This window comes from Periplaneta americana, chromosome 12 (genome assembly GCF_040183065.1).
Source record: "Periplaneta americana isolate PAMFEO1 chromosome 12, P.americana_PAMFEO1_priV1, whole genome shotgun sequence".
Classification (NCBI taxonomy): Eukaryota; Metazoa; Arthropoda; class Insecta; order Blattodea; family Blattidae; genus Periplaneta; species Periplaneta americana.
Genome location: NC_091128.1, coordinates 73,575,102 through 73,599,927, shown reverse-complemented (window position 1 = coordinate 73,599,927; position 24,826 = coordinate 73,575,102).

Here is a 24,826-nt window from a genome sequence, read left to right as displayed (position 1 = left end):
CCGAAGTACATATTATATTTCCGTGCAGGAATTCTGTGTATCAAACACCACTTCCTATTGTGAAAGCCTATAATTCTTTATTGCTATATGCAATGCAACAAAGGAAATAGCGACAAAAAAACGTATTACTGAAGTTATGGCGCTTAAGTCTATGTTTGGGATGCACTCTATATAGATTATTATTATTATTATTATTATTATTATTATTATTATTATTATTATTATTATTATAGTATGGTATAATACTTTTCGGGTTCCTAACTCGAATAGTAGTTTCTGGGCGAATAAATTGTAGGACTCCGAGGTATTGAGAAATTCAAGTCACAGAGATCAATAGTGTTCTACTGAAGAGAGAAAGAGGGAGGGAGGCGGCAGAGAGATGAATAGAAATGACGCCAATGATTCGAGTTCAGTGCAACAATGAAGAGGTCATCTTCAGAAATGAGAACGCCACCCGCAGAATGCTCAACAACGTGCGAGTACAGTGTGTTTCCAAAACACGAGCCCTGTCAACACTGATCACTTGAAGAGTAACTGTTGAATTCAAAATTTGGCATTCTACGTACTTTTTCTTTATGATTTTAGCCTAATAATTCCACAGTGTTATTGGAAGAGAATTTTTTTCCACCAAGTAGATTTTCATTTTATCATTACTTGAAGTAAAAGGAAAAAATAGCCATCGGCGTGGTTCAGTCGACTAAGGCGCTTGCCAGCCGATCCGGAGCTGCGCTCGTGAGCGGGTTCGATTTCCGCTTGGGCTGATTACTTAGTTGTATTTTTTTTCGATATTTTTCCCAACCGTAAGGCGAATATCAGGTAATGTAAGGCGAATCCTCGACCTCATCTCGCCAAATAACATCTCGCTATCACCAATTCCATCGACGCAGTTGAATAACCAAGTAAAAAAAGAGAAAAAAAATTGTGATACTGAATAAAATCTACTCGGATATTTTCGCAAAATAACACTATTTTAGTATTATCTATACATTAAAAGTTATTTAAATACGGCTTTTGTATTTCTGATTTTTTACAACAAAACAAATGGATGAATTACTTCATATTCATTATCTGCGAGCGAGTTCATCCAGAGTAGTGGTGTCTATAAATGTCTATATGCAGACTCTACACGGTTAATAATATTGTCAGTAATACTGATCGTGTGTAGGCTTGAATAATGGAATGACGACCAGTACTGAAAGAGAGCCGGATTTCTATCAATTTTGCAGAGTGGTGGAAATACTTACATAACACTGGCCGTGTAGAGGTGCACACCAGTATTTCCGTTAGTACTTTAAGGGGCAGTCATAGATGACTACGCGTGTGCTACAACGTGGGACGTGGAGTATTCAAGGGATGGAGGAATATATTGCAATATTTCATTTAATTACACGAGATGCTATCTGAATTGAAAGGTTCAGAGCCATAGTGGGCCAAGCGCCATATATTAAAAACGGAGAAAACAAGAGTTAAAATTAAGTGAATGCGATATTTTAATGAAACATATAACAAGTAATGTAAAGCAGGCACATTAAAACTAAATGATATGTCAATCTTCATTAAACTATGGTATTCACTTAACTTTAACTCTTGCTTTTTCCGTTGTTAATAAATGGCGCTTGGCCCACTATGGCTCTGAACCCTTGAATTATGGTACTCGTCTAACGTGTCATAATCCAAATTAAATAAAACGGAATACAACACATAACATACTGACGGATGTGTTTAAGAAAATTAAGCCAAATGCAAATCATGAAGGGGTATGAAGGTAAAATAAGTAATTTGCGATCTAAACATCCATAGGAAGGCAATATCGTCGAAGACCTAAGGAACTGGTTCAGATGAATATGAACCATTATCATGGACGTTTCATGCACTTAAATTTCTAAAGAAATCAGAGGTTCTCCTTTCTCTGAATAACACAACTTTTAATTCATAATTTATCTATGCATACACCTAGTCTATAAAGTGAACTTAACCTACACATACAGTTTCTACCAGAAGTTTAAGGACACCCCTTCAAAATTGATGTTTCATTCCTGTCTTTATACTTATGTGAAACCCTCTGATGTTTATACAGAGGTCAAATACCTGCGAAAAATGAAGTCTTTTACTGCAAACAAAATCTCTCTGTCTTCCAAACTGTGGATTTTGTAACAATTTTTATGTTATGATAACTTATTTAAAAATTACATTTTTTGTAGGAAAAAAAAATTAATTACTCTAGGACGGGTTTACTTAGAGTAATGAATTTTTGGATAGATTTAGACATATCTGAAAGGTTTCTTGTGTAATTATTACTTTTTGTTCGAAAAATTTATAACAGCTCGTTCACGCATTATAAACCACATTTTCTCCTTTTTTTTTTTTTTTTTTTTTTTTTTTTTTTTTTTTTTTTTTTTTTTTTTTAAAGGAAAAACTGTAATTTTCTAAAATTCTCTTGTGTTTGAATTCTCGACAAATTGACTCGAGGCCACCAATGCCACTTACATCATAACATTGGGAGTTGGTGTCGAGCTGGTTGGCGTAGTTGGTATAGCGCTGGCCTTCTATGCCCGAGGTTGCGGGTTCGATCCAGGGCCAGGCCGATGGCATTTAAGTGTGCTTAAATGCGACAGTCTCATGTTAGTAGTTTTACTGGTATGTAAAAGAGCTCCTGCGGAACAAAATTGCGGCACACGGGCGACGATGATATAACCTTGGTAGTTGCGAGCGTCGTTAAATAAATCATAACATTGGGAGTTGGTAACACTGGTCAATCAGCTTATTCCCTCCATTTTAGTAATCAGGTGTGGAAAAGTTGAAAAGTAATGTTTTATTTAACGACGCTCGCAATTGAAGAGGTTATATCAGCGTCGTCGGATGTGCCGGAATTTTGTCCCGCAGGAGTACTTTTACATGCCAGTAAATTTACTGACATGAGCCTGTCGCATTTAAGCACACTTAAATTCCATCAACCTGGCCCGGGATCGAACCCGCAACCTTAGCATGGAAGGCCAGCGCTATATCAACTCGCCAACTAGGTCGACCATCAGGTGTGGGGTTTGCTACAAGTGTGAGATGGTTAGATTTCTTCCTTGAAAAACTGAAAATGGGTCGAAATTCAGTGAGTGTGGACGTGAAATAGCAGATTATTGAGACGTGGAAGAATGACTAGAGATAATGTCTAAGTATATCCGAAAATTAATTAATCTAAGTACACCTATTTTAGAGTAATTAATTTTTTCCTAAACAAAATGTGATTTTATAGTAAATTTTCATAACAGAAAAATTATTATGTAATCCACAGTTTAAAAGCTAGAGATATTGAGTTTGTAGTAAAAAACTTCATTTTCACAGGAATTTGGTCCCTATATAAACATCAGAGTGTTTCACGTAAGTAAGCTTATACGGCGAGGAGTGAAACATCTCTTTTGAAGGAATGTCCTTAAACGTTTGGTAGGAGCTGTAATTTAACTGAGGGATCTGCTCAAAACGACATTCTACTAACATTTTCTTCCCTCGCATGGGGGAATGGACATGATTCTAAAATTCCTGTCTGTATGTAATGAACAAGAATTCATCTTTAATAAAATTATTTATCCTTCGTGTTTCTCCAGTTTAGATACCATCAAAGGAGGTACATTTTTCTAAGCAGAACTGATAGACGATAGTGCTATTATAGCAGAAAACTTTAAATATTCATATCTCTTTCAGTTACAAGACATCTCCATGTTACACCTAGTCTCACTTCAACTAATCAACAGGTTCTCATGTAGTATTCTGGCTCACTGAAAGAGGATATACTATTCCATGTAATATGCCTAAGTAGACTGTCACTCACTCGGAAATTGTTTTTATAACCTACTGCATTAATAACCTGTATTTCCAGCAGAAATTCATGTGATATTTATTTTTTCCTTAGTTTTTATTTTGAATTTATTTATATTGTTGGTCCGTTGGTCCGTTGAGAATTTCATTTACGCTGAAAAGTTACTAATATTGTCAAAATGTTCTTTGTTTATATTAGAATAGAATTAAATGTTTTATTTTCGCTGGCAGAATTAAGGCCATAGGACCTTCTCTTCCACTCAAGCAGCCTTAATCAATACAATAGCGACATACATATTTAAATTATGCATATTTACAATACACTGAAGATTCTACAGAAATATTCTTCAGTTAAGTTTTAACGACAAGTACATTTTTATTTAATTTGAAATAAAACCGAGCTATATGAAAAAATAATAACTTTATTTACGAGATAAATAATTCAATTTACTCAATATGCAATATGTAAAGAATTATAATTAAGTTGAGATAGATAGTTGGTTAAATTATGAAAATAAGTTACACAGAATTTTACTAGAACTATGTTAGGAAGCAAAATATAAATCTAAAATATATTTACCCAGTAATGAGAATAATATTAATGTAGTGAGATTTTGCCATTAGAGGTTTTGTATTCTAATTAAAGAAATTAATAGTAGGCCTAATAATAAGAATGGGCAGATGATAGTTTCATTGCAACAAATATTAATCAGTACGTAAGAATTTATGCAATTTTGACCTAGATGAAGTTATTGTCCAACCACCCCTTACATCACTCGGAAGCAACTTCCAATTTCTAGCAACTGAAACTGTGTAGGATGAAGGATATAAAGATGTCTTGTGGTAAAATATAATGAGTAAATTGTTATGATGAGACCTGGTACTTAGCTCATGATATGCGGATAAATTTTGAAAACGAGAAGCCAAGTAGATTGGGGTAGGTGTGTAGAATTTAAAATAAGAGAATGCAGATCTCGTCGATCGCTTAGCGTTAACCAAGACATTAGGATATGGATTAAACTGGGCCTGAAACTGGTACAGTATGTAGTCAAGATTTTTTGAAGTTATTTTTAAATCATGCAGGTGCTCTACTCTCAAAGCACAAAAGGAGATGGAAATTGCCTTTTTAGATGCGTAACATTATTATTACTTCAAAATGAAGAAGGTACAATAGCTTGAAGCGACAAGCAGGCAAGTATAGTTTGTGACAACTAAACAGAATACAGAATGAATACGAATAGGATTCGATTATACGGAGGTAACACAGAAATTGTAGCAAAGCGCGATATATTTAATGTTACAGCTAAAATATACAGTGTGTCCGCAGAAACATTCCGGGGTTATAAACTGCTATAATTCTGCCACTTTGTGTTTTACGAAATTCATACCGGTGTCATATAATTTCAAATAATTTCAGGAAATGCATAATTGATAATTGTTGACCGAAACAACAGATGGCAGCACAAGAAGAAAAAAACGCCATTTCCGCTATTTCGCTTATCATTAAGGACTTTTTGGATATATGAACTATTTCTCTTATCTCACTTCTTTCTTCTTCTGTAAAATGATTTCTCGACATTTTGTATAATTTTTAGCTCTGTAGTATTTACTTCTGTATTTGTGTACGATAATAATGCGCTCACGTCTAGCCATGTTGCCATATTTCTTTTGATGTCAAGGGAATGCTCAGGGCATATGAAAGAGTAGCGTCTCTGCTATACGATCTAAAATAAGTGCTAAGGAAACGCTCATTACTTAAGGTTAGGTACAGCTTACAGCAGTAAAATATTTGGAAATATTCAACATTGTTTTTTCTCTATTACTGTATCTTGTACAATAATGAAAATTGGTATGTGTAAAACACTGTCCTTCTGTTATATGAAAAAACTATCTTAACGATTTAAAAAAAATAACTTTTTTTTTTTCAAAATTAAAAATGGTGGCAGTTCACTGTGCAGTGATGAAGCGTTTTCCTCATAACTCATAAACTTGTTAACTTTTTTATGTTTTCTCTCTCTTTTATTGTATTGCTAAAACCCATATTTACAATATAAATCTCTTTCAACTACATTCCTTAATAAATATTTTTTTTTATTTTTTGTTAGAAGAAAATACTGATATTTGATCATTTTTAAAAAGATTTTATTTTTTATCAGGCAATCTATCAAAGGTAAAGGAGTGATCTTGCATCATATTGTTGCTATGACATGTATAAATACACACAACAAATTTCATCACAGAATGTTGGTTAGTTTTTTAGTTATGTGGGAAACGCTTCATCACTGCACAGTGAACTGAATTTTGAAAAAAAAAAAAAAGTGTTTCAAACATACCAATTTTCATTATTGTACAAGATACGGTAATGGAGGAAAAAATGTTGAATATTTCCAAAATTTTAATGCTGTGAGCTGTACCTAACCCTTAAGTGTTTCCTCATTTTATAAGAGACGACTATGAATTCGACCAATAAAGAACTATTAAAATACCTTCTATTACTACACCTTATTACCTCTGACTGAGGTTCTGGCTGATATATACAGTACATGCATTTTATCAAGCAGTACATCTCACTTTACGATATGTGTCAGAGGAAGAAAAATTATTGTTTGTATACATCTGAAGTCTGATTAGTATGATGTAGCTAGTCGGCGATGTATGCAATGGAGGGGGAAAGGAGCTGGCCACCCTACTCTTTGTCTCCTGGCTTAGTTGTCTCTTGAGTGATACTTTATTGGTGTCACTTCTGAGGTACCAGTCTTCGGAATGTTGACCAAAAAAAAAAAGTACACCTTATATAGCCCATAATCAAACTTAGAAACTACATTAATTACATATATTACTATAGCTCCTGTATTTAAGTCTACAATTATTAACTAGAATACACTAACTAGAAATAAATATACAAAGTATTAAGGAAAAGTATCCAATATTTTAGGAGATGCTAGTATGCATCAAAACAAGAAAATAATGTCTAATAAACATGGATCATATAATACATACTTTCTGAGATCTGAACACTTGTTCAATGTGACGTCCATTCATGGCAATGCATTCCTCTGCCCTTCGGCGTGAGGAATCACTCCTTGAAATTGACCAGGTTGTTCTTGATAACCAAACGTCTAGGGGATTTAGATTTGAGGAACGAGCAGGCCAAGGTGTGAGGCCTCCCCAATCAATCCAGCGGTCCTGAAATGTCAGCGTCAGGTGTTCACGCTCATTGTGGAAAAAATGTGCAGGTGTGCCATCATGCATGAACCACATCTGTAGTCTTTGCTGACATGGCACATACTCCAGCAACGTAGACAGTACGTTAATAATAAAATCCTGATAACGAGCCCCAGTTAATCTCTGTGGTAGCACGTATGGCCCTTAATCTATCACCAAGAACGCCTGCCCATAAGTTGATTGAGAATCAGTACTTATGCCTTATTTCTTCAACTGCATGGGAATTTTTATCAGCTCATGCAAATTCATAACACCATCTCTGCTGAACCCCACTCATATCCGTAACCAAACTTTTGTTTTCAGTATTCCAAGCACTTACGGTATGATTATCTGCTAGCCTGCTGTATTGTAGGGTAGAGAAATGCATTGCCTTAAGTGGATATCACATTGAGCACCTCCTATGAACAAGTGTTCAGATCTCAGAAAGTATGTGTTGTAGGACCCATGTTTATTAGACTTTTTTTTTCATGTTTTGATGCATACTATCACATCCTAAAATATTGGATACTTTTTAACACCCTGTATATATATATATATATATATATATATATATATATATATATATATATACACACTATACTATACTACTACTTCCTATTTTGGCATACCCCTTACTCCAATCTACAAATAGCTGTGATTATGTAAGTTGCATATTACTGAACGTAAGACGTGTCCACTAGGTGCTTATCAGTTTTTAGCCACCGCAACAATCAATGAATCGAGAGTCGCATTGTTAGTGACATGCCTTCAGAGTCAAACTGATTCAAATGATCACAGATGCCATAAACTGCGCCCTCGAAGATTTATGCCAATTTAATGACAAAGAGAAGAGAGTTACAAGTTTTAGGTGTTCACAGTCGAATTGTTATGTGATGCGGGGAGAAAGTGAGAAATAAAGGGGGGAGCAAGGGAAAGACAGCGAGGACATGAGGCAGAGAGTAAATTATTCGAGTCGTGGAGCTGAGTTGTGCAATCTGCCTATTCCCAGCTCTGCGCTGCACTCCCGGGGTCAATATATTCAACTGGGCACTTTTATTCAGATACATTCCAAGTACGCTCCACCTCGAGTGTGAGAAACCAAGCCACACACCCACACAACACGACTGCATCACGAGATTGCGGCTCCATGAAAGCCCAGATTTAGGAAGTCTTGGCTTCCATCAGCATCAATCGACGTAATGTGAAGACCTCCTCCACCTAAGTTTTATGAGATTGTTTCCAGCCAGAGGCACATTTAACAGGAGACAACTACTGGCTCCATTCACTAAAATTTATTACAGACACTTTTATTTTTATTCCTTTTTACTCCACGGATAGCTTACGTTGTTGTTTCCGGTACCTGTCTTGTCAGTGACCCTTCTCGAACTACTAGATTAGTCCTCTAGGGCCGTATTCATAGTCATTTTTAGGTCGGGTTTCCGGTGGATGATCAGCGTTTTTCGTATTCATAAACCAGTGTTAGCGATAGGATATGATTTGAATTCTGTACAAGTAACCAGTGGATAGCCGGGGCTAGCTTAGTAAGCTCGTAGCGCGTGCTGCGAAATGTCTATGAATACCACACGTAGTTTCTTTGCAATTTTAAGCACTCGTTGAAAACATGCAGTATTACCAGAGTTGAGAAGTTATGCGCAAATTTTAATTTCTACACGACGGAAAAGGTACGCAAAAAATGCGTAACTTATGTTATAAATATAAACAAGTGTACCCAACTCAAAACTTGTAATATAATAAACAAAGTCTTAAATTTTTACTCCAGTTCCCATGCTACCAGCATCCATTACTTGCGGTAATTCATTCCAGCTCTTCATATTATGTCTTCATTTCTTCTATCATTTAAATCGATACACCACACAGTATCTCCACGTGTTACTTAACCAACCACCGCGCCAATACATATCGCAGAGTTTACTAGTCATTGAAGGCCGCCATTGGTTTTTCATCATGTGAATTTTGCAATTATGTTTCCCACGGTTCCCACCGTATAGGCCTATATACTTACAGTCTTACTAATAAACCGTGTAGCCTATACTTTTTATACGATACTTATGCAGAGTTGAGACAGAAAACGTTACTAATAAACCGTGAATAAAGTATGGACGTATAAACAGGCTGTAACTATACAATGGGAATTGCTTTGCAGTAGTTATATACATGAAACCCCTTGTTTAAGCGTTGTATATAGGGAAAAAATGGCCGCCCCTCTAACAGCTGTTCGTATCGACTATCATTTTATGATGATGGTTACCTTGTAACCACAGAAGAACAAACCAAAGATCATAGAATTATTAGAATAATATTGCTGTAGCTTGTACTCTTTGACCAAAATGTAGTGTGGTAATCGATTAGAGCCAGTTGTAATATCGATATTTAACACGCCACACTAGAGCGCTCTACCGGATGTAGTAGAGAACCTTAGATATTCTATTACCTTTCGTAACGAAGTAATGACGAAACTATGACGTAGCTGTGTAACAGTTATACTGTTATACACGACGTATGCACTGATTATTAGTAAGGAATTTACACACGACTTATAAACGAGCTACTCATTGTATAATTATAAGACAGTTAAACGTCTGTATATAAAGTTTTTATTAGTAAGACCGTTACTTTTCTTTCTTTTTTGCATAACTTCTTATATAATAATAATAATAATAATAATAATAATAATAATAATAATAATTTATTTAACCTGGCAGGGTTAAGGCCATACGGATTTCTCTAACATTCAACCAGGAGTAAAACTGCGTTACAAAAAACACTACAAATTTACAAAGTAGACTACAATTTTACGTACACACAAAACTGAGTAAGATAATAATAATAATAATAATAATAATAATAATAATAATAGTAATAATAATATAATGTAAACAAAAAGTAAGTAGAAATCAGACATATATATATTATAACATACAGAAAGAAAGGAAAAACATAATAAAATGTGAACGGCACGTCAAAATAAATGAGACATGCAAAGTATAAAAAATAAGACAATTATTGATAATAATAATAATAATAATGATGATAATAATAATAATAATAATAATAATAATAGTAATAAAATAGTGCAGTACAAAGCATACAATGAATACAATATTTTTAGGTACACACAGTAAGGAAAATTATGATTATATATAGCTCAAGTTATCACATTATAGATATACCATTTTCTTGAAATATGAAAACAAATATATAAAATAAGTTAAATATCTCTAGAACATAAAAAAGATGTGAATACGTGGAAACATGCAATACAACACTTGTCATAATAGTAAGTTAGTTTGGCAAGTCGTCATAAGATAATTTTCTAACTTGGATTTGAAAGATTTCAATGTTCGGCAGCCCTTGACTTCAGGCGACAGAGAGTTCCAGTGACAAGAGGTAGCAACAGTGAAAGATGAGGAATACAGAGATGATATGTAAGTGCAATTTCTAGTGTGTTATCGCGTTGTGATCGAGTATTAATATTATGATAGCGAGAGAGAGAATATATAATTGTGGCAATCGATAGTAGGCCTACATTTTTGCATAATGCCGAATTCGTTTATTTTCCTTTATCCCGTTAACGAAGAAGTCCTGTCCATAGAGGCTAATATTAACAGAGAAAACACAAAATGTGTTGTTCTTTTGAGAACCCTTTGTGGACACTTTCTCAAAGGCGGCATCTTTCACTTTTAATATACACTTATAAATTGTTCGTGATCATATTGCGATCTGATTACCTACAAATTTTCAAAGGGTGGAATGACATATTCAACTCCAATTCACAGAGAAGTTCTGAATCGTTCAGTTAAGTTTTATAATCAGTGATTAGAAGTTAATAAGATTCTGTATTAAAAATAAAAGTTGAATAAGCCACGTACGCAGGAAGACCTTTGCATAGCAAGTATGACGAACTTTGTTTTATTCCCACAAAACTTCAAATAAAAACTGCGTGAAATGTACATTTTATGGCTTGATAATTAAATACACAGCAACACAACATCTTCAAGCACATAGCAAAGTATGTAACTTATTCATTTATTAAAAAGAAAAAAATTTATTACGTCGTGTAGAAAATTGTGTAAAACTACGTGTACCTTAGGTAAAATATATATCATGTAATTTTTGAGGCCAAGCCTGAGTATTATAAGCTACATTTACACAAAACATTATTTCTCCATACTGAAGAACTATAAAGAGTGGAAGGCGTTCAATGACAGTCCTTTTAAGACACGAATCCGTAGTCCTCTATGAATAGAACTGTCTTCCACCATTTTGTTCCTTTGCGCTTAGAGATCCAAGAAATAATTATATCACATAATATTTTATCACATTTTCTTCTAAACATATTGAGGGCTAGTTGTGTAAACAATATATTAACCTCAAATTAAGACACAAAGTTAATCTTGAGTTAGGTACACTTAACTGCGAATTTTTGGTTATGTAAATATGGTATACTACTGTAATTTTAGTTTATTTCTTCTTAAGTTTAAGTTAAATACAGGGTTGTTTCCGATCACTGATAACGAATTTGAATGACATCATGTGCGTCAGGAGTTACACGACAGATGAACTGTGGCGCGGTGACAGACCAATAGTGAGTGATCTCATAGTCAGAGTGCATGACGACTCACAGCAGAAATTTCCAAGAAAATAGAGCCTTTTTGGAAGGGGTACATAACAACCCTTTCTGATGCCAAGTACAGATAAGTCAAATAATAAACGAGGTTTCGATATTTCCAAGAAAGGCATCTTCTGTGTACTTAATAAGATTGGTAAAGCTCGAATGGAATTAAATTGTATTATCCCGTGGGGTGCGGCGACTTATGAGGGGGATGGATGTGCTTGCTTTTTTCCACTCTGGAATTAATCCCATCCGAGCTTTGCCAGTCTTATTAGGTACACACGAGATGCCTTTCTTGGAAATAACGAAACCACGTGTTTTGTAGGCCCCTATGATTTTCACGTAACTGTACTTGGCATCGGAAAGAGTTATGTACCCCTTCCAAAAAGACTCGATTTTCTTGGGCATTGCTACTGTGATACACCGTGCACTCTGATTATGAAATCACTCACTACTGGTCTGTCACCTCTCGCCGCAATTCAGCTGTCGGTGTGATTCCTGACGCACATGACGCCATTCAAAATCGTTGTCAGAGATCGGAAACAACCCTGTATGACTGACGTATGACCTCAAGTTAATAATATTAACTTTCCCGAAAGAAAAGAAGAGAAGAGAAAATAACCCAATTATAAGTAAAGTCATGAATGAAATTTATTTTCATTGTATTTAAACAGACTTTCGTTAATTTTTAAGTTCCGATTGTGGTGAAATGATGTTGTAGGTTACATAATTTTAATATTCTTATACGTTAAGGTAAATTACAGGTTCGCTACATATTTATTTCCGGGTTTCTGATTATTCTGATACTTTATTTGACAATAGTATTGAATTTCGCTGTGCTCCTCGTGTTTTCCACGAAAGAGGAAATCTATTCATTCAACTAGATGACAAACAATTAGAAAATGAGATTTTGTTTACCAAAATTTGTAGTGGAAGAACTTGAACAAAGGTTACGAAATCATGCTCTAAATCCAATGTTCATAATCCTCCTGACATCTCACTGGCGAAAAAGTTGAAAATCAACTGGCTTTATGTTCGAATTGTTGTTTTGCGATGTTGCCACATATTTTTCTGCAAATATCAGTTGATACTGAACCTAGTTTACATATTCATAAGCTAATAATTAACTAACGTCTAGTTATTTACTATTGTTCACTTGAAAATAACCTATAGTTAATAACTTTTATATAAGTGTGCTTTAGACACCTCTTTACATTAAAGTTAACAGTTGCAACAAATAATTTTGCATAAAGTTTCTGTTACCTTTACGGTTTAAGAGTATTTTAATACATCACTTCAAGTATTACCCGGCAAGGCGAAATTCAAACTTGGCCTGTAGGGCGTTGCAGTCGAATTCTTAAGTTATGATACGATGACGTCACAGCGTATAGTTGCACAAATTTTTCCGCGTCGCAAGTGCGCTTTGCCGGGTAGTAATTGATATTTGCCAACGCAGTTACTTTCATCAAACAAGGAGATTAACCGTGAAAGGAATGTGCTTACTATTGCGTCATCTATTGGAGCGAAGTAGATAGATAATATTACCGTTATAACGTCAGTTAAAAAAAACCATGCGCTCTCCTGCATGTTATTTCCTGTATGGAGGGATTAAAAGACCAGGACATTAACCGTGATCTAATTTTGTAACTAGGGTAGTATAAGTGTATCTGTATTATCGTTTGTGCTTTGAGAGTTAGCCAATGGAGATGCGTGTACCCACGTGTGTGACCTTATGACATTCATTCACAGCATAACTTCGCTGCGTCTCATTTACCTGAGACTTTCTCCTGGTTGGAGTACAGTACCGAAATGCACATACGTACTTCAATCTTAGGCGTTAGTACCGCGGAGCGTAGAGCGTTTTGCGGAGATGAGCGTGCAGTAGCAGTGTTTGTTTATATCTTTTCTCCTCACTGCTGTGGTGAAAAGGTTTTTCCATGCGTTGACAGTTGGGTGAGAAATATATCTGTAAGTATGAATTATTGACATAAGACATCGTATTTGTAAATTGAAATATCATTTTGAATAATTGTTACTCTAACCACAAATTAAAAAAAAAAAAAAAAATTCAGAAATGTTGTCTACACACCTATCAGACTCTTATAAATGAAACTTGCTGTGAGGGTTTCCATTCCATTTCTCAAAAAATAAGAAATATATTTAATACAGACGAACATAAAAATTGCAAAAAAAAGAAATGAAAGTAAAAATAGCTTATATCTAAAAAAATAAAAAAATATAAGAACATCTAAAGGAATTTTTCACAGCAATGTTATTAAGCACATACTGAAGAACATTCACTAAAAATAATGCATAAACTACAACATTTGTAGGAAGAATAGCATTTTTAGTAAAGAAAATTAATTTAAAAATTAGGAACTATGTGGATGAAAGTAAATACATCCAAAATCGTTTTAGACTAACATTATTATGGGGAATATAAATTGGTGGAGGGCTATTTGAGACATTAAGCAGAAGATAAGAAAAGAAAAGTCATAATTCTGTACCCAAAAATAACCAAATTTCACCTTGGTATAGGCTTAAGGGGACAGTATGGTGAAATATTAAGACAATTCACTTAAAATTAATTACTATTCTCTATTTATACTGAGTTTAAAAAACGAATTAATTTACATTCGCAAGAGTAATTTCAAGCTTTTGAGCCAATATGAATTTAAAATTGTGAAAACCTTGTCGCAAAGAAACTTTTTAGTGACGTCAATATAAAATAAATTATATTTTTAAAAACATAATTTCAAAACTATTATCCCTAATGGCACTAAATTCTGAACAGATAATAATATTGTAGTCATGTTTATGTAGTCATAAACGTTAAAAGAAAATTGTAGAAGTTTTAAAACTCATGTGTCACCTTAAATGTTTCACTCAATTATACGGATTCTGTGAATCCCTTGTCATTATTTTATCTTCTTAGTGAAAAGCGAAGACCTGAAAGCAGTGCCATCATATCTTATATGGGGACAGAAATTATCTAATCGGTGTGCTATGTGGATGACGCTACAGTAGTTACCGAAAGTGAAGATGATCGTCAAAGATTGCAACATATATTTGTAAAAAAAACCGGGAAACAACTGTAACATGGCTGTGTGCATATAAAAAACAAAGTGCCTAACAATAAATAAAATTACACAACGCTGCAAATTTAAATTGACGGTAAGATTACAGAACAAGTAAACTCGTTTCAGCACCTGGGGGTACGAATACTTCTTATGGCAATCTTCAATTAACTGTGAATACGCAAGCAAATAAAGCAGTGAGATTGTTGCAAAACAGTGTACTATGGAATTGCAAATATTCAAGAAATGGTGGTAATTCCAGAAACGCCTTTCTGGTAGCTCAGTCCCAGAATGTGGAATTACTTTGTAAATATGAGTTCGAGCCCCGGCGTTGATTAGAGTGATACTTGGCTACCACAAAATCAGAGGATAATGGCTCCTCCCTTGTCCCTGGATATTACAAATTTCATTCTATCAACACTCTCTATTTCATCTAGCTCTACTTTTGACGTCATTTTTAGTTGGCTACTCTAACAACGCTGTATCAACAACTCCGTTATTTAGAATCAATCAGTGGTAGCAAGATGAGGCCGAGGATTTGTCATATGATTATCTGAAATAAGACTTACTGTTGAAAAAATCTCGAAAAAACTCAACTAGATAATCAGCCAGAACGGGAATCGAACCCACTCCCAAGCGCAGCTCTGGATCAGCAGTTAAACGCACCTTCAGTCTAAGCTACGACGGTGCCCCTTCATGTCATGTCACTTCATATTACACAGGGTGAGTCTAATTAACACTGCCAAGATTATACGGGAAGAATGCGGTGCTCAACTGATGATTTTAATATAGGAAACTTAAGACCGTAACACGAGCTTAAGAAGATATGGGCTTAAAATTATAAGATGAGATTCTGAAGGGTAGTTTCATCCATTTTGATTAGTCACTGCTAATGGGCCAATTGGCTCGGTCTTCCAAATTCAGACCACTCATCCTGCCTGTGGTTTTCCCGTGGTTTCCTAAGACGTTAAGGCAAATTCCGGGATCAAGCCTGAAATAAACAGGCTACGGAACTGTCACCACCGGAATATATTTCGGATTTCCAAATTATCTTCGACTGCTAACTGGCTAGAACTTTGGCATTAGCGGAGCGTCTTAAATCTCCGGTAGGCGTCGAGAACTGGCTTTTCTCCCTCGGATCAATGATTGTGTGGGGGACGTTATTGGATGCTGCAGTAGTATCTGTCTATGCTGTCCTCGTGCTCGGCTGACTTAACTGTCCCGCCACTTAACGTTCTACTTGATGAAGGTCTTTTCGGCAAAATTTACTTAGGTCCGTTAAGTGGCAAAGTGCGAACGAAGTGATTAAAGTGTTCTTTAGACTAGGAGCTTACATAAAAATTAAGATGAATCCAAAGAGCCCTTGCAAGGGCGCGACAACATTGTGTGCCTTTTAACTTACACTTTCTCATTTCTCCCTCTTTTCATTCATTCGTTGAATAAAGGAAACAAATTCAAAACATTTCTTTCGCCAATTCCGCCTAAAACCGTCCTCGCTGACAAACGTAGTCGCACTGCTATAAACTCTGCGGCTCATTTAACTAGTAAGACACTGTTTTTTTTTTTCCTTTCATTCAGGGAACAACTTCTTCCTTATAGGCTACTTTTGACTGCTTCTGCGAGTAAATTCCCTCGTATCCGGCACCCAAATAACCGGCAATACCAAAACACCGGCACTTTTGGCTAGGCCAAAAAAAAAAATCATTCATACGAAATGGAAGAGTCGGACGAAGATGTGAGTGGTTTTCGTGGATGTGTTTACCGCATATTGTGTTTACTGTTTACATTGTTCACGCGTGAAAACATAAGACGGGAAACCCCGTTATGTCCCTAGATTTTATTTTATTGGGTTATTTTACGACGCTGTATCAACATCTAGGTTATTTAGCGTCTGAATGATATGAAGGTGATAATGCCGGTGAAATGAGTCCGGGGTCCAGCACCGAAAGTTACCCAGCATTTGCTCGTATTGGGTTGAGGGAAAACCCCGGAAAAAACCTCAACCATGTAACTTGCCCCGACCGGGATTCGAACCCGGGCCACCTGGTTTCGCAGTCAGACGCGCTGACCGTTATTCCACAGGTGTGGACGTTATGTCCCTAGAGTAGACCAGGACCTTGCAAACATTGCATAAAGACGATATCTTTAGATTTACCACTTTAACTCGCCCGTTTCGAAGGGATATTGGATGAGTCTAAATATGAAAGTGCGAAATTCTCTGTTCCTACAGCGCATAAAAATTTCATTCGAGTGGTAGATAGTATCATGGCTATTACTGCTAAGCGCTGCTGTTGCACAATGGATTCCGCGAAACACAAGCAAATGTTCTTACTCTCAATTCATCTAGCGCTATTCCATCGTCTTCATAGTTGCGACGTTGGCTACACTGCTCTTCACGTCACATGACTCACATGACCGCCATTTAAATTTGTCATAAGGTTACGAAAACTTTTAGTATTTTTACGCTATTTGTATTACTGTATTACAATAATTATGAAATGATGAATGTAGCCTACATTACCGTATTCAGTACTAAAAATAAACATTGTACGTATTTCAAAACTTTATTTTTAAATGTCTACCTATATGCAAATTACTAAATTCCAACATGGAAAAAAATGTTTGTGCAGTATAGTGTCTCTTACATAACCTATAAACGTATTTTCCAATTATCCGGCAAAATCAGTTATCCGGTACTGGCTTTATGCCACAATGCCGGATACGAGGAATACTACTGTGGGCGATATACATTCATAGTTACAATTTGATGTGTTTCAGTTTAGAAATCATCTTTTGTTTCCGCAACTAATAATTAGTCGTTTGCATAAGAAACAAAGTTCCTGACGCTTTACCATCCATTTATTTTTGTTAGTAGCTTCGTCAGCACAGATAATATACTACGGGCAGCCTTGTTTCATAAGATGATTTATGTATACAGTTTTTGTTCCTACCTGGTCAACTTATCTATTTTAATGACGATGTAAATATGCATTTCTCTCATTACTTTTATTAAATGTAACAGGTTTATTTACATACTTACTTATACAGTCATTAATTCTTGTGGATTTTCTTCTACCAGTAACCACAAATTATACTACCAGTACCAGTATGCGCACCATACCTAAGAAACCCTGATCTATTGTTCTCTATCACCGTAAAATTAAGACTTTCTCGTAGTGGAGGAAAATACTTTATTATCCCCATCACCAACCAACCAACCAACCAACCAACCAACCAACCAACCAACCAACCAACTTCAGTTGTGGTTTGTTAATCTCTAGTTGTTGATTTTATTCGGAACTGATCGCTTCAGTGTTTCTTTGTGTTCTAAACTACCCCTTCAATAATCCTTCCAGTGCCGGTAACTCAGTGCTCGAGAGGAGGTTCATAATTCTGCGAACTCGAGCACCATAGAGGATGCTAACTGAAATTTTAGTTCGGTGACGAAATGAATAGATTGTGGTTTCACTCGACAATACAAGTTTCATATCGACAGAACTCTCCTCCTTAGCTTATTTTATTACGTGGAACTCAGTTTTAATGCAGAATAAAACTTCTGTTTTTCCCGCTTCGAGCATAAGAACCCTTTCCGGAGTCCGTGGTGAAAAGAACACCAGCATATTTCAAATGTTTACTGTTACAAGATTATAAGCCACAGTCAGATGTTAATATTATCAGTAGTTACACTATGAACGAAGATAACTTGTGTGACCACGCCCAATGACGCCACTTTCCTTCGCTACGGATATGAGGGCATCGAATTCGCGTATCAAATTAGCCGCGCCGCGCGGCCTCTCTTAGTAATATGTCAATATCGAGAACAGATACAGACCTGTACGATCATTCCTTTGATTTTTTATCGCGATTTCTGCACTATTAGTGTTAATAGACAAATGCTAATCTTGTAATCCTATAGATAAATATTACTATAATTCCTCCTAGAAATATTAGAAATAAGATATATGAAAACAATCTATCACATATTTTTAATCTCATTCTACTAACTTTTCAACGATGAATATTTTCAACAAGTCATAAAGATATTGGAACTTTACATTTCATCTTTTCATTTTGAGACTGTAGGCATAAAATCTTTAATTTTAAACTAGGATTAGATAGCCTACTATTTTAGTACGACAAATTTTTAATGAACCACAGTGAAAAAAAAAAGGTTGTGAATTGGGATTTTATTTCGGAATGTCGCTTCACATTAAAAGAAGAAGAAATGCACACGCTGTTCATTAATTACTTCTCTTACAATTGGTTAATTTAAAATCGAAGCAAAAACGAAACATTCAAACCAACGCAATTGTAGTTTCATTCCGAAAGCTGGGTGACGTTTTCTACGTGCCGGTGTAACCTCGATACAGCGCTAAATGTTTTTCCCTCACTATGCATGTGGGGATAAGTTGGAAATTGATTGTAACTTAAAAATCTGTAGTGCTTGGGAACAGTGGCATAAGTCAAAAATGTTAATTTTACAGGAGAAGGATAAAAACTGACTTCACACTGGTTTATGTCGATTTGTTTTTCTTCTGTATGAATTATTGTAATGGGAGAAATACTTATGTCTTTTTTCCAAGTGAGCAGATGTTCTGTAAGTTGTCAATAAATTAATAAAAAAGGTTTGTGGAAATTGACTTATGCCACTTTTCTCAAGCACTGCAGAAATGTTGACATGTTCTGCTTTCCTTCACCTTGATCACATTGTCTTACCTTTGTTCTTCTTTTATTTCCACTGTTCTCCTTATATATTTACCGGTAGTTCTGTACGATTGTGAAACTTGGACTCTCACTTCGAGAGAGGAATAGAGATTAAGATACTTAGAAAACTATTTGGGGCTAAGAGGGATGAAGTTACAAGAGAATGGAGAAAGTAGAACTGCATGCTTTGTATTCTTCACCTGATATAATTAGGAACATTAAATCCAGACGTTTGAGATGGGCAGGGCATATGGTACAGATGCCTCAAACTAGCAAGCTGCCTGGAGAGGAGAAGTAGTAGAGCTAACGGAGGGGGCCCACCTAGACTCAGATACCCAGGTATAGTCATATTATTTGAAAAGTTGACCTCTTGACAATGTATTCAAGATGTACCCTCCCTATGCAGCCTTCTCAACTGTTATTAGAACTGAGCTGTACCGTTCTAGTCCACAGTGCACAGCAGTAGGCGGACAGTGGTAGGGGAGAAGTGCTGTATGCGCCTGCGCGAACGAGACAGCTTGCTAGTTTGAGGCATCTGTACGTATGGGAGAATTCAGAAATGTATATAGTGTATTAGTTGGGAGACCAAAAGGAAAAATACCTTTTGGGAGACCGAAACGTAGATGGGAGGATAATAGCCTATAAAAGTGGATTTGAGGGAGATGGGATATGATGGTAGAGACGACTGGATTAATCTTGCTTAAGATAGGCTTATGTGAGGTCGGCAATGAACCTCCGGGTTCCTTAAAAGCCATTTGTAAGTATGTAAGTTCTTCTTATTTTTGCCTTGTTCTCCTTGTCTTGTCCATTTTGATATTTAGGACTCGAGCTGTCAAATTATGAAAAATGTAGGAGAGGAACTAAGACAACAGATCATTAAAGCAAATCAGTCTTTATGATACTACCTGGAAAAATAAAAATTTGAAAATTGAAAACAAGGTTAGAATCTAGTGATATCCATTAAGACATAGCCTATCAGACAGAAACAAGAGCAAACAGCAAAAGATCACTAGTAATATCGAGAATAAAGGCACCTACCTACTTCGTAAAATGTTATGAAACACATTGATGGATAGACAAAAGAGCGACAACATAAAAGAAACATGCAATATTGATAATTTTTATAAAAGGAAATAGGACTGCAATGGTCATATAAACAGGGCGGACAGGAATAGGATCGTTAAAAACGCAAGGGACAACCTACCGACAGGTAGAAGGAAACTAGGACCGACCCAGAAGAAGACAGCGTGACAACCTGAGGTGAATGGTAAAGAACTGAAGAACGATAGCTTTATGCCTATATTGAAATAGTGAACAAAGAAGAAGACGAAGAAGTGACAATTTCTATACTAATGTGACCAACGCCAGTGACCACGATTTTCGTTTCCTATATTTAAATATTAGGCCCAAGCATAAATTCGCAACGTTCCTTTATAAAATCGAAAATTATTTATTTTACATAAATGAAATACTTAATATAATCAACAATATATTCACTTATATTGTTTATGACTGACTCACAACGCTGTGACAATTTTTCGAATCCATGTCAGAAGAAAGCTGGTGATTTGGAGTTGAAGAAATAGTGGAGCCAATTTTGAAGAGCAGCTTCATTATTGCAGGATATTCACTGAAGACTCTTGGATAATGAGACAAAAATATGAAAAATGTGAAGTAGCGAGATCAAGAGAATAGGGCGGATGTGGAATAATCTCCCAACGGAGCTCTTGGACAACCGATTTTATAATGTTATTAGAATGCTGACTGGCATTATAATTATGAAAATTCACTTGATGTAGTCTTCCCGTCGTTTTATTTGATTTGCGACCTCAATGCGACTGAGTTGTTAGCAATAAGTCTTAGTAGTGATGCTTGGAAGAAATTCAGAATAGAAGATACCTCCTCTATCAGATGTACAAAAAAATTTTGTTATGTGGATGAACATCAGCTTCTGCAGGGACTTGCCTTTTCTTAAGGCTAAGCCATTCATTTCTGTTTTTTTATGTTGGTGGAAAGGCACCATTTTTCGTCACCAGTAAAAATCTGGCCAAAAACGATCGATATCTACGAGCTAAACAACGACGAGCAAGTAAAGAAGCACAAATGAAAGCATTCTGATGTCTGTTGTTTCCATTCAAAACGTACGATACTCATGCATCCAATTTTTTTAACTTTCTCATGGAATGAGAACGTTGTACGATGATTGATTGGTCGAATTTCATCATAGTGACTAATTCCCGAATTAATTGACGTGTATCATCGTGAACTGAAGCGTTTAAACGGTCTTCATGAGAGTCGGACTGTCTTTCTGCTCGTGGAGAATCATATCAAAATTCCCTCTTTGAAACAAGATAACCATTTTCGTGCTGGACTTTCCTCGATCGCGTTTTCCGGTAAACGGCACAAATGGTTCAAGTGACCTCCGGTGTCTTTACTTCTCGGTTAAAATCAAACAAAAGCATATGTCGGAAATAATAGTTTTTGACGTCAATACGTCTTTAAGTCCGGTCCAATATTAGACTCCCATTGTAGAAAGTCGACCGATACATCTTCAGGCCAGTTTTTTTTCGCGTCTATAATTGTTAAACTTCACAACAGATTCCAATGAAGTAAACGGCGATCGACAGACAAGGATAATAGTCCCCAACGTGACCTTTAGTTGGAGAGGGTGACGTCATCTAGAGATAAGCGGGCGAGGGAAGTTGAACACGAATTAGCGGGTTGTGTGGCAGTCGAGGCATTGTAGCTAGAAAATTCGAAGCGATAGAACGTTCACAGTAGTATCAAACGATTCGTAACGAACCAGGCTACAATCTCAAATGAGTAACAACCAGTATAAGTAACCGGTAGCAAACGATAGTGCATGATACAGACTATTCAGATTTTTTATACTTGACACTTCATTTTCTTTAGCCCATAATTAACACAAACTTCCTTTAAAATTTAAAAATTGAAGTCGTATTCAGTAGCACAACCCTACCGAAAGCGCCAATAAAACACGAACGATTTCAATAATCAGTAACCTTGAACTAATGTTATACATTTGAATTTGCTGCACATGGTTAAAGACAGGACTTGGGCGATTCATGCACGATTAATGACATTTTCAAAATGACTACCTCGAATGGCAACACCATTACATAATCGTTCTTTAAAACTGTCAATATCTCTCTGGCACACATCGTCAGGTATATACTGAATTCTCCACGTTTCTCTTCAACTCGCAGATGCTTCCAAAACACCATTTTGCATGAATCTCCCATGTCCTGTCTTTACCATAAACTCCCAAGTTAGCTTTGTGTTCTCCAATACCATGAACAAATTACTAATAGCTTCTCAATATGAACAAAATAAAATCGTTCATATTTTATTGGCTCTCACTACATGATATTGCAATGACAAATGACGAATTCCAAACAACATTGTTACAAAGACCCTATTGCAATGAAAAATAAAAATGCTACGAAGTTAAGTATAAAGCTGTTATATAATGGATTATAGAGCTTCTTCTTCTTCTTCTTCTCCTTCATGGTTTTAGGCCATTTTAGCCTGTTCCGGCTCCAAAATCTTGTTGTGTCCATCTCTTGTTTGGTAGTCCTGGATTTCTATGTCCTTGGGGTCTGTAGTTGTATGATGCTTGGGGTATCCTGTTTACTGACATTCTCTCCAAGTGTTGTTTCCATTTGATTCTATATTCTGTTATTGTTTTATTTAATTATTCTATTTATAACTCTTGTCTTATTTCATTGTTTGGTTTTTTATCCAGTCTTGTGTATCCCGCTATAGGTCTGAGAAACTTCATTTCAGCTGTCTGTATTCTTCTTTTATTTTCTGCAGTCAATGTCCATGTTTCAGATCCGTAAGTTACAGTGGGGATGGTCATTGCTTTATACAGTTTTATTATTGAGTCTTTTCTGATTTTATTTTTTAGTGTTCTCTTTATGGTTCCCGTTACGTAATTAAATTTATTTAGTTTTTATTAATGTCTATTTCAGACCCAAATGTTATTTCGCATCCTAGGAAATTAAATATTGACACTGTTCTATGCTTTTATTTTCTATAATTATTTTGGACCGAACCGAATGAGTACCTTTAAATGCCATAACTTTAGTTTTTTCAGTTGAAATTTCCATGCTATATGCTTTTGATATTAAATTTAATTTGTGTGTCATCTTTGAAGTTCCTCTTCACTTTTCGCTATCAGTATCTGGTCGTCTGCGAAGACCTTTGTCTTTACTGTTCTTGACCCCAGATGAATTCCTCCTACTGTTTGTTGTTATTATAGAGGTTATATGAGTAAATTTTATAAAATTATAGGCCTACTACAAAGTTATGGTCTTCTGTAAATATAGTTGAAACTCTTACCCTGTCTAATTCATACGTTCGCTCAATAAGAATGGACGCTTCATTCCATGACAGAGAAACAAAAAACTACTACTGCGGGAGGACTTCTGATTATGATGTAATGCTCCAGACAGATCTACTTTGTTCGAGCTGACAGCCTCCGGAGCGGTTCTCTGACGTCTGTGAGAGAAGTGACTTCTGAAACACCTGCTGTTGTAGTCTGGCCCGCTGCAAGGGGAGATAGGTCAGAAGCGCCCTGACCTACTCTTGCGAGGTCTCAGACATGCTCATTACATACCGATCAACAAATGAAAAAAATAAAACACGAATTCAAGGGAGAGGTGCAACGTGTTATTTTCGCCCGACTAATTATACATTTGTGCTTTTATATAATTCATTAATGTTCGGTGTATCACATTGCAGTGCGTAGGCGAGGTCAGAATGAAGCAAGTGTCTCTTCGAAACACGGTCTCTGTAACTGAGAAGCTTGTGCTCAAATCAAACTATTACTCATCATCAACGTCTTAGGGAGAGCTTCAGTTTTATTAAGAGCATTTGGTGCACTTTTAATGTTTGTTGCTGTTGCGCAACGGCTAAATTTAAGGACACACCAAAGTCAAATTTGTAAATTTTAAAACATTGGACCTAACAGTATGTTTTACATAAACGAAAGAAACACTGATGCTTACAAAATTAAGTTATGTGGCGAGGATGTACCACAAGCTGAATCAGTGAAAAATCTTGGATTAGCTCTAAACGAGAAGCTAACATGGAATGCACATATTACTACATTAGTAAAGCGAACCAGGAATAGATAACGCGAATCAGGAATTGAATCCACCAGTTAAAATATCTCGTTAAAGGGTCATCACTAGAGCTGTGACTTTGTCCCTTTTGTCTATTTTATTCCTTTATTCAAAGTTATAAGCACTTGAATTAAATATACATTGTACAACCTTAGGATTAATATACGGAAGTTTTATAGTGGCTAAAATTGACTATTTCGGTGATAGTGCCTCTTTCTGGTTATGAAGCCTATAAACGCCTATTAAGGTCG